The 9,589-nt window shown below is 43.5% G+C and overlaps 1 long non-coding RNA gene across 1 annotated transcript; it reads left to right on the forward strand.

Moving 5' to 3' along the window:
• Positions 1–505: 505 nt before the first annotated feature.
• LOC309516451 lies at positions 506–9,034 on the forward strand. The gene is made up of 3 exons (XR_014212935.1): positions 506–531; positions 1,661–1,703; positions 8,948–9,034. It is a non-coding gene; the product is annotated as an uncharacterized lncRNA (long non-coding RNA).
• Positions 9,035–9,589: the final 555 nt, after the last annotated feature.

Consider the following 9,589-nt stretch of genomic DNA (forward strand, 5'->3'; position numbering starts at 1 on the left):
ATTGTCTGAGGAGGCGCCTTCAGAAGAAAGAGAGGAAACAAAAAGAAGCAGCTGCGAGGAGCAGTGGCGTAGCGTGGGGGTGCAGGGGGGTGCCGGCCGCACCAGGCGCAACATCTGGGGGGTAGGGTTAGGGGGCGCAAATTACTTGCCTTGCCCCGGGTGCTGACAACCCACGCTACGCCACTGGCGAGGAGTAGGGCTTGATTTGTAGCACAAAACACAACTACAGTGGTGCCTCGCAAGACGAAAGAGTTTTCCGTTTTTTGAGTCGTTCCGCAAGACGAATCTCCCTATGGGCTTGCTTTGCAAGACGAAACGTCTTGGGAGTTCTTGCGAGTTTGTTTCCTTTTTCTTAAAGCCACTAAGCCGTTAATAGCCGCTAAGCCACTAATAGCCGTGCTTCGCAAGACAAAAAAACCGCAAGACGAAGAGACTCGCGGAACGGATTAATTTCGTCTTGCGAGGCACCACTGTACGTTATATGTCCTATGATCCGGGGACATCCAGAAAGTACAAAATAAATGCAGCTGCGTAAGAACACGAACCATTCCCAAAATAGGATTATAAACGAACCTGTTAAATATATATGTACATATGTGATGAGAGGCATGAGCTCACTTTGGCCGGGTGATACCTTGGTTTACAACCATAATCCGGTCCGGAGGTTGTAAACCAAAACAGGTTGTAACCCAATGGGGCCTCCCCAAAAAAATAATTTGTTGTAATAAAAAAAGGGGGTTGTAATCCCAAAAAAGGGACACACTTCAGGGTTTGACGTGGTTGTAATCCAAAACGGTTGCAAACCAAGGTACCACTGTATTGAGTCTAATTTGAGATGAGCAATCTCTTTAAAAGGGTTGATTATGTATTTTGCAATTTTATATTGTTATTTCATTCCATGAGCTATTTTATTCCTTTGGCCTGTGTAATTATGAGAGGATTTACTGGAATTTCATTCTTTTGCAATTGCAGCTGATTAATAATTTGTTATTTACACCTTAATTTTGCCTTTTTGAAATTGAGTTGTTTTTGCAAAGTATACTGAGTCCCAAGAATGTAGAAGCTGGTCAATCCTTTCCTAAATGAATAAAGAAAACTGGATTCTTTATAAAGAACACCGTAGAAATGCTTTCGAAACAATGGGAGTACAACAACTTCAGCACAGAGCATGATTCTTCCTCTGCCAGGACCTTTAAAGGGGAAAGTGGGATGTTCAGTTTTTATGGAAGTAAGAGGGAGAAGGATGTGTGTTACAAATGTCTTCTGGATGTTCTTGTACAAAATCTTGATTTTCATGAGATCAAAAGGTACAGAGGGAGGATGCTCACAAACTGACTCTTCTTGGGTGGAGTTTTGATGTCAGAGTTTTCCTCAGCATTTAGAACAAAATGTTAATAAACTTACATATTACAAAACAACAGATGTGTTGTAATCAAGCATAGGAATTGAGTGATGGCAAAAGTGTTTATCATTGGGAGCTGATAAAGATTTTGTAATTTCTTGAAGACCATAACGTAAAACGGGTCTCTTTCCCATTGGTTGTAAAAACAACTACTGTAGCATACTCTGAATGGTCTGCAAAGGAAAGTTGAACCTAGTGGTGATGGGCAGGGTTATACATACACACATTTAGATTATTGAATTCTTTATTACTCTGTAGCCTGGTCTTCCCATACAGCAGAATGAAGATGTAGAATCCCAGGGTAGGTAGCATCATTTCTGAATCAACCCTTTAACTTACAAACTAGACTACCACGAACAAAGATTTTAGACTTCCTCCTCCCTGCAGATGATTGCTTCTTTCCAGAAGAGGTCAACAGGAATCAGGTATCCTCTCGTGACATCACTTACATAGGCCTTTTAATATTTTTGGCAAACTCTTTTCACATCTTCAAAACATGAGCAGATCATTCCTGTTATGCTAGGGGAACCTCTCCACTGTTGACCAGTCATCAAAGTTTGGTGGCAGTGTCACCCACCGACCCACCTGGAACAGAGCAGCAAGTGGATCCATGTCTTTTTCAGAGCTACAGTTGCCAGAGAACTCTCCCTTTGCAGCGCTGTGGTCTGGGGCCTTGGCAATGTAATCCATTGATTAAATTCTTCAAAGTTTATAGTTTTACCTTTTGTAGGTACGAAACAGGCAAGAGAAAGTTAAATTCCCAAGACCACTGCAGATAAATCCATGAATTTGAACCAACATTGATCAGATTTGTACCCTACATTTTAGCAAATGGAACACGACTGCATATAAAGTGCATTTCTGAATCCAAAAAAAGGTATACAATATTTGAACATCATTTGCCAATAGCGTTAAATTCATTGCACCCCTAAATGACAAGCTCAGTATGTTTTTACAGTAAGAATACAAATTGGCATCCCTTTTATTAAACAGTTAAGAAAAGTGCTTTTATTTGAAGTCTGTTCTACGGGTTTTGGCAAGGTAACAGGGTAATAGTTTTAGAATAATGTGAGTTTTGAAAGAATGATGATGAATCTGTTGTCATGTGAAGCAAGCACAGAGTAAAGTATTTGGATGTTCTGCCAGTTTTTAGAAATATCTTCCTTCCCTTTAATTTTAACATAATGATAGCATTCATAGACTGTTTATGCTGCTTTTATTAGGGTTTTACAGCAAACATGTGCAAGCCAAAAAGGCAAATCATTAAATTAAAAATTGAAGCAGGAATTTCAATAGAGCAGATTTCTCCCCTAAGAGTGGTACAGTATCGTATAACTAAAGTACAGAGCCGGTTGTAACTTTTCAAAACACTGTCTCTTCAGTAATTTTCAGAGCTTTCAGAGCTTTGAATGCTTTGCACTCTGCATTTTGTTTCATTGTTTTAGATGCAAACATGCATGCGCTGGGAGATTACAAGGGGTCCAAAAAATTGGATGTACCGTGCTATATCAGAAGCAAAAAAACTTGTTTTGATGAATTGGAAGAGCCACAAAAAGATTCCATTGGGCACATGGATTGATAACATGGACAGATTAGCTACATACGAACAAATTGCATGTCGGTGCAAATTAAGAATGGATAAATATGAATAAATCTTGAAGGAATAATTAAGCAATAAGGCGGATAGTGATGGGAAGTAGGGGGAGGAGACGGGGGGGATATTGTTAAACAGGTATATTAGTGTATTGAGATCTGAATTGTCAAATTGTGTTATTAGTGTTATTATGGTTTTTGTTGTATGTGTCTTTTGCGGTTGTTGTTTGTATTAAAAAAAATCAAATAAATTTTAAAAAAACAAAAACATGCATACGCTGATTGTTTAAATTGTCTACTTTTAAGATAGGCAACTAGCTGGCCGGCTTTGACTCAATCTATCCCTTATGCACATCAACCATCTTATCTAGTATAAAATGAGACACACAGAGAGGGCTCTTTTTTTATTCCCTTTATCCAATGTGAATAGCAACGGGGACTGCTGGTTTCCCCTCTGTTTCTGAATCACATGCACAAGAAACATGCAAATGGGAGCAGGTTGCTGAAGTGCTTAAGGGAGAGTTCTACCAAAGCTTCCATTATTCACATAGAGTTGGGGGGCTAAAGACCCCTTTTTGCCTGTATGATGAGAGTAAGCAACTGAGTTGAATAATGGCAAGAGGACTCTTGGTTTTCACATGGAGTTGAGGGACCTCTGCTTAAAATTCTGTGCATCCCTTAGGTAGCTTAGGTATAGTTCCACTCTAAGGCAAGCTTATGTGGGCCATATTACTAGCATCCGTGGAGGTATCTCAGCAGCTTAGTGAGAAAATCTTAGGTAAAGGTACCCCTGCCTGTACGAGCCAGTCTTGACAGACTCTAGGGTTGTGCGCTCATCTCACTCTAGAGGCCGGGAGCCAGCGCTGTCCGCAGACACTTCCGGGTCGCGTGGCCAGCGTGACAAGTTGCATCTGGTGAGCCAGCGTAGCACACGGAAACGCCGTTTACCTTCCCGCTAGTAAGCGGTCCCTATTTATCTACTTGCACTTAGGGGTGCTTTCGAACTGCTAGGTGGGCAGGAGCTGGGACCGAACGACGGGAGCTCACCCCGTCGCAGGGATTCGAACCTGAGAAAATCTTATGCAGCCTCAAATGTTTCTTCCTTTCTCAGGCCTCAGAAGCAGCAGCATAGCGTGTGCTACCGTCGTCCGGGGCGTGTGTGTGCTGGGGGGGGGGGAGGCACGGAGGCAGCCTGTTGCGGCAGCTTCAAATCAATCCGATCAGACTGATTTGAAGGGCACACTCACTCCACCCTGGCAGCCCTGTGTGGAATTGCAAGGCTGGGGTTGGACTCTCCACTGTTTCCACCCCCTGGGCCACGTGGTCTTCCTCCCTCCTTGATGGCCCAGGGGAAGGGTGCACACGGCTGTCCCTTCAGTGACCATAAGGAGAAGGAGGCACTGCTGTCACTCTCTTGAAGGTCCAGCCTGGGTATGTGAAATATACTCAGAGTCGAGTGTGGATTTCATGCTCTTTATTCAGCTCATAGTGGTGAGGAGGAATGAAGTCACATAGAGGAGGGAGAAAGGTTGTTTTCTGCTGCTCCAGAGAAGCGGACACGGAGCAATGGATCCAAACTACAAGAAAGAAGATTCCACCTAAACATTAGGAAGAACTTCCTGACAGTAAGAGCTGTTTGACAGTGGAATTTGCTGCCAAGGAGTGTGGTGGAGTCTCCTGCTTTGGAGGTCTTTAAGCAGAGGCTTGACAACCATATGTCAGGAGTGCTCTGATGGTGTTTCCTGCTTGGCAGGGGGTTGGACTCGATGGCCCTTGTGGTCTCTTCCAACTCAATGATTCTATGACTCTATTCTAAGTTCCCCCAGAATGTCTGCTTTACAGTGGCGTAGCGTGGGGGGTGCAGGGGGGGCCGGCCGCACCGGGTGCAACATCTGGGGGTTAGGGTTAGGGGGCGCAAATCCACGGGTTAGGGGGCGCAAATTACTTGCCTTGCCCCGGGTGCTGACAACCCACGCTACGCCACTGCTGCTTTATATACATTATTTACACAATGGGCCCCACATGATTGGCTAATTCCAGGATTCACCTGTAGGCCAATCAGGTTGCGGATTCACTTCCACCTGGAGCTGGATTGGGTGGCTCCTGTGGACCAATCAGACTGCTGCATTCTGGACCCTATTGTTCTAGGACCAATCAGACTGCTGCCTTTTGGATCCTATTCAACTCAGTACATAACACCATGCAGCTCCAAGCTTGAGGAGGGAGCCTGTTGTGCCCCATCATCCAAATGTTCCTAAGGCCCCGCTCCCACCAGCCCCCCACGCTACGCCACTGCTCAGAAGACAGGCTAAAGCAAACACCACTATAGCGCACTGCTTAACAGAACTTAACCGCACTGACATTTGAGCAGTGAGAGGCAATGTTAAAGGTATGTCTGTGTTAGGAAGGAAAATCAAGAGACAGGAATTGAGAATCATTAAGCAACCTAAAATGAGGTCCAAAAAAGATAAACGTCTAAAAATAACCTGCCTTGAATTTCGGGGGGGGGGGCACTAAAGATGTTAAAACATTTGAGATTTGGAAACATGCCCCGCAGGGTTCCTGGAAGCAAAGTTATCAGTCACAACGGAGGAGGGGGCAAGAGTGGACAAGACAGAAGGATTAAGGGGGTCTAAAAATAGCTTCCACCCAGGAACATAGTGAATGATAAACACCAAATTGCTCCCAGACGCTGCGAGAACTAATATATGTGGTTGGAAAAGGGAATGTGATTTCCCGCTCCTCCCTCCTTCCTGTAAATTGGGGTTTGTGAGTTCTTATGTTCTCAGCTTGGAGCTCAGGTGTTGTTCAATATTTGCAGTTCATTCAATTTCTCTAATGATGGGCTTTAGTTTCTAACAGTATTTGAATTAGGAAGTTCTAAAACAATTTTTTTAGTACACTTCATCTACTTCCTTTGCAATTCAAACTACCTTGAAGAAATGCAGAAGGCAGGTTGTGTGTGCAACTACCAGATTGTGATATTTTGCAAGAGCTCATACACAAAACCATAGAATTGTAAAATTGCAAGGGACCATTGCAATGCAGGAATCTTTTTGGCCAGTGTGGGGCTCAAATCCGTGACCCTGAGATTTTCCTGCTCTACTGACTGAGCTATCCAGTTGCCCTGGACTGAAGGCATTTATTTAATTCCTAGTTATTAGAAGCATGGTCAAGGGGGTCATTTAAAGAGGAAGGAGGTCAACTATCTCTGCCTCCCCCCCCCCCCGCCAATGTTCAGAGCTTGTCTTCCTCAGGAGCATCTACCGTATATCTCTGACCATCTCACTACATATGCTTTATACTGGTCTATTATATGAACTGATGGCACACATCCTTGTTGCTTCAGAAACTAGGGGCTGGGCTGTTTTTCCTGCAATAACATCCCAATAGAACTTATGCAACAGAAAAAGTCAATGATCACAACAAATGTGCTACTTTTCTACCATTGAACTTTCAAGGTACAGTATCTAAGAGTGGAGTTATGGGCTGTTTCAAATCTTCTTGCGTCTACCTCCCAGAGCTGGCCCAACCATGAGGTAGGGTGAAGCAGCTGCCTCAGGCAGCAGAAATGCAACAGGTGGTGTCCCTGCAGTCACCTCGCCTGCCCCACTGCTTCCAAACCACCAGAGAAGCAGCCCAGGTAAGGATGGAGGTGGTGGCACCCCTGAGGGCAGAAAGAGACGAGCAGAAAAGCCCTGCGGATCACCCCCCTCTCACAGGGAGAGCCACTAAGAGGGAGGCGTTCTGTTGCACCCCAGCAGCATGGTGAGGCTTTGCAACAGCTTTTCCTTGGAGAGCCTCACCCCCCCCCAATTGTGGGGGAGACGGCAGAATGTTTTGCCTCAGGGCTTAGAATAAGAATAGGAATAACAACTCTTTCTGAGTTTCCTTCTTCTTATATATCTTCTTTTTTTATCTATGTAGTCTTCCTTATTCTTGTTTATGAAGTATTTGCTAGCAAATCTTTGAGGGGTGATGTTGGGAACCTCTACTCCTGGACAAATGGATCACAAAACCAATGAGCTGAATTTCTGTTACAGTATTCTGCAACACTTTCCAGCACAATTGCTATTTGCATGCAAACGACATCCAGCAGAAGCCACCAGAATTAATTCATCTTCAAAGATAAACAATTCTCTTCCTCCGGCTACAATTTGTAGGCCGCAAGTGGTTTTTACTAAACAATTACTTTCCCCCATCTGCCACAGAAGCAGTGCGGCATTCTTTTTTTTTTTAATATATATTTTATTCAGGATTTTCTTGTTTTACAGAAGTGTAGTGCCTCGTATTTCCCCCCCCCCATGTAATATTTTTACAAATCTGTTTCATTTGTTGAGGCATTAGGGGGAGAAGAAAAGAAAAAAGAAAGGGGGGTGGAGAGAGGGAAGATGGATAGGGGTGGGGTCGGGTGGCAGTGTTTCTATTATGTTTAATGTATGTAGAGTTTGGTGTCAGCGTTGCTTGTGTTGTTCACTTGTGTTCCTTTGGTGGTGAGAGAGGTTGGGGTTGGCCTAGGGCGTGATTGTTCGCTTGTGATTGGCTGTGGTGGTCTTTGTTTTCGTGTGTGAGTGGGGTGGGTGGGTGTTTTGGATCAGGTTAGCCATATTGATTTGTATGCTGTTGGTGGATTATTGTCACTGTCCTGTTGGGCTGTGTATGTGATAAAGGGGAGCCATACCAGGGTGAAGGCGTCTTCTTCCATTTGTCCCCGTGTCAGTTTCAGTTTATTGTTCAATTTTTCTAATAAGGATGTTTCCCATACTATTTGATACCATTGGTCCATGCTTACTCCTGACAGGTCTCTCCAGTGTCTGGTTATGGTGTTTCTGGCTGCTGAGAGCAGGTGGGTTATGAGTTATTTGTGTTGTAACTGGGCATTGTTGTCTTGGAAGATGTTTAGTAGGGCCAATTCTGGGGTGATGTCTATTACTTGCTTAGTTATTTTACATATTTCTTGTATGACTGTTGTCCAGAATAGTTGGATTTTGGGACACTCCCACCACATGTGGAGGTATGTGCCTGTGGAGGTGCACCCTCTCCAGCATTTTGGTGAGGTTCCTGGGCGTATTAGTGCTAGTTTCCTTGGTGTTAGGTACCACCTGTAGGTGAGTTTCAGTGTGAGTTCTTTTCTTTTCGTTGACCACATTCCGGTCCATTGTGTGGGGTTAATGTCATAGCCTATATATCTTCTCATGCCAGCTACGCTTGCAATGTCCTCTTCTGTGAAACTAAACAAGGCGCAGGAGCCCTGGATTCTGTCCCATCTAGAGCCCCTTCGTAACGTTAATGTCTCAACCTGTTCTGAGGGCCTGACATTGGACATAAACAGGAGAATGAGAACTTTGACAGACCAGCTCTAGAATAGAATGGCTTTGAACCTGTGATGGGAGCAGAACAGCACAGAGAAGAAAAGGGTGTGCGTGTTTTTTTAATGGTGCTGCCCTGGCAGGTGCTTGGGTGACCCCAATAGCCCTAAGCCTTCATCTACTAATGATAAAGGCTTATATTTTGAAGAAGAAAAACAGGAGAAAAAAGGATATCTTGTTTCTGCCATACAGTTTGGCACTCTGATCAAATACTTCTTTTTCAAACAGACGGTTGTTGCAAGCTTGTCCCAGGGACATAAGAGATACAAATTATTGAAGTATTGTTTTCATTAAGCCACATCTGTTGGTGTAAGAGAATGCCAGCCACTTGCAGGATCTCTTGATGAAGAGTCATTGTGTAATTCAATAGCTGGCATGTTCTTACACCACAAAAATAGTCCAATGAAATCATAATCCTTTAACTATTTTGTATAATTTCCCCCCAATAACTCCTCTAGGGCCTCATATAACCTCCTGAGGCTTTTCATAATTCTGTGCCCTGGGTTCTCTTCCAAACTCACTTCACTGTGTTATGTAATATCATCGAGGCCTACAATGGTTTTGCTATTTTTGATAACCTTAGATGACCTGAAGTCTTCTCCTCAGTAGACAAGGAAAGAAGAGTCAAGACTCCATGGTACGCTGCTGATTTAGATGGGACCCCTGCAGGCTTTTATCTACTACAACTATGTGGGAAATTTGCATTAAAATGCTGCACTTATCTCACAGATTCTTCAGTTTCTAGCAAATGAATTCTTTCACCAAGTTTTTGGTTGAGTCTAATGTCTTTTATTTTATTTTTAAAAAATCTTCCAAATGATCCCCATATTTCAGTTCAATGTGTCTTGGCTTCTTTAGTTTAGGTTCCACCATTTTAATTAGTCTTTATATGATGCCATTAATCAATTCAGATTTCTGCATTAATTAAATACAGACAAATCACAAAATCCTGTGGCACCTAAGAGCAAGAGGGAAAGTAATGAAAGGGCATTTGGGAATAAAAAGAGATCTGAATCTTTTACAATGTGATGCCAAATACGTGATGTTTCAACAGAGGATGCCAAAAGGGGCTGTCGTCCACCGTGCTGGAAGTAGACACAGTGTACATGCAGGTGCCACAAAAAGTGCCAACTTCATGTCTAGTTTGGGGTGGCTAGGTGCAGCTTGTTATGTATTCTATTCCTATGGAAGTTTCCTTTTCTCCCCAACTATTAAAAGTGCAGGA

Source organism: Podarcis vaucheri (genome assembly GCF_965113315.1).
Source record: "Podarcis vaucheri genome assembly, chromosome: 13".
Lineage (NCBI taxonomy): Eukaryota > Metazoa > Chordata > Lepidosauria > Squamata > Lacertidae > Podarcis > Podarcis vaucheri.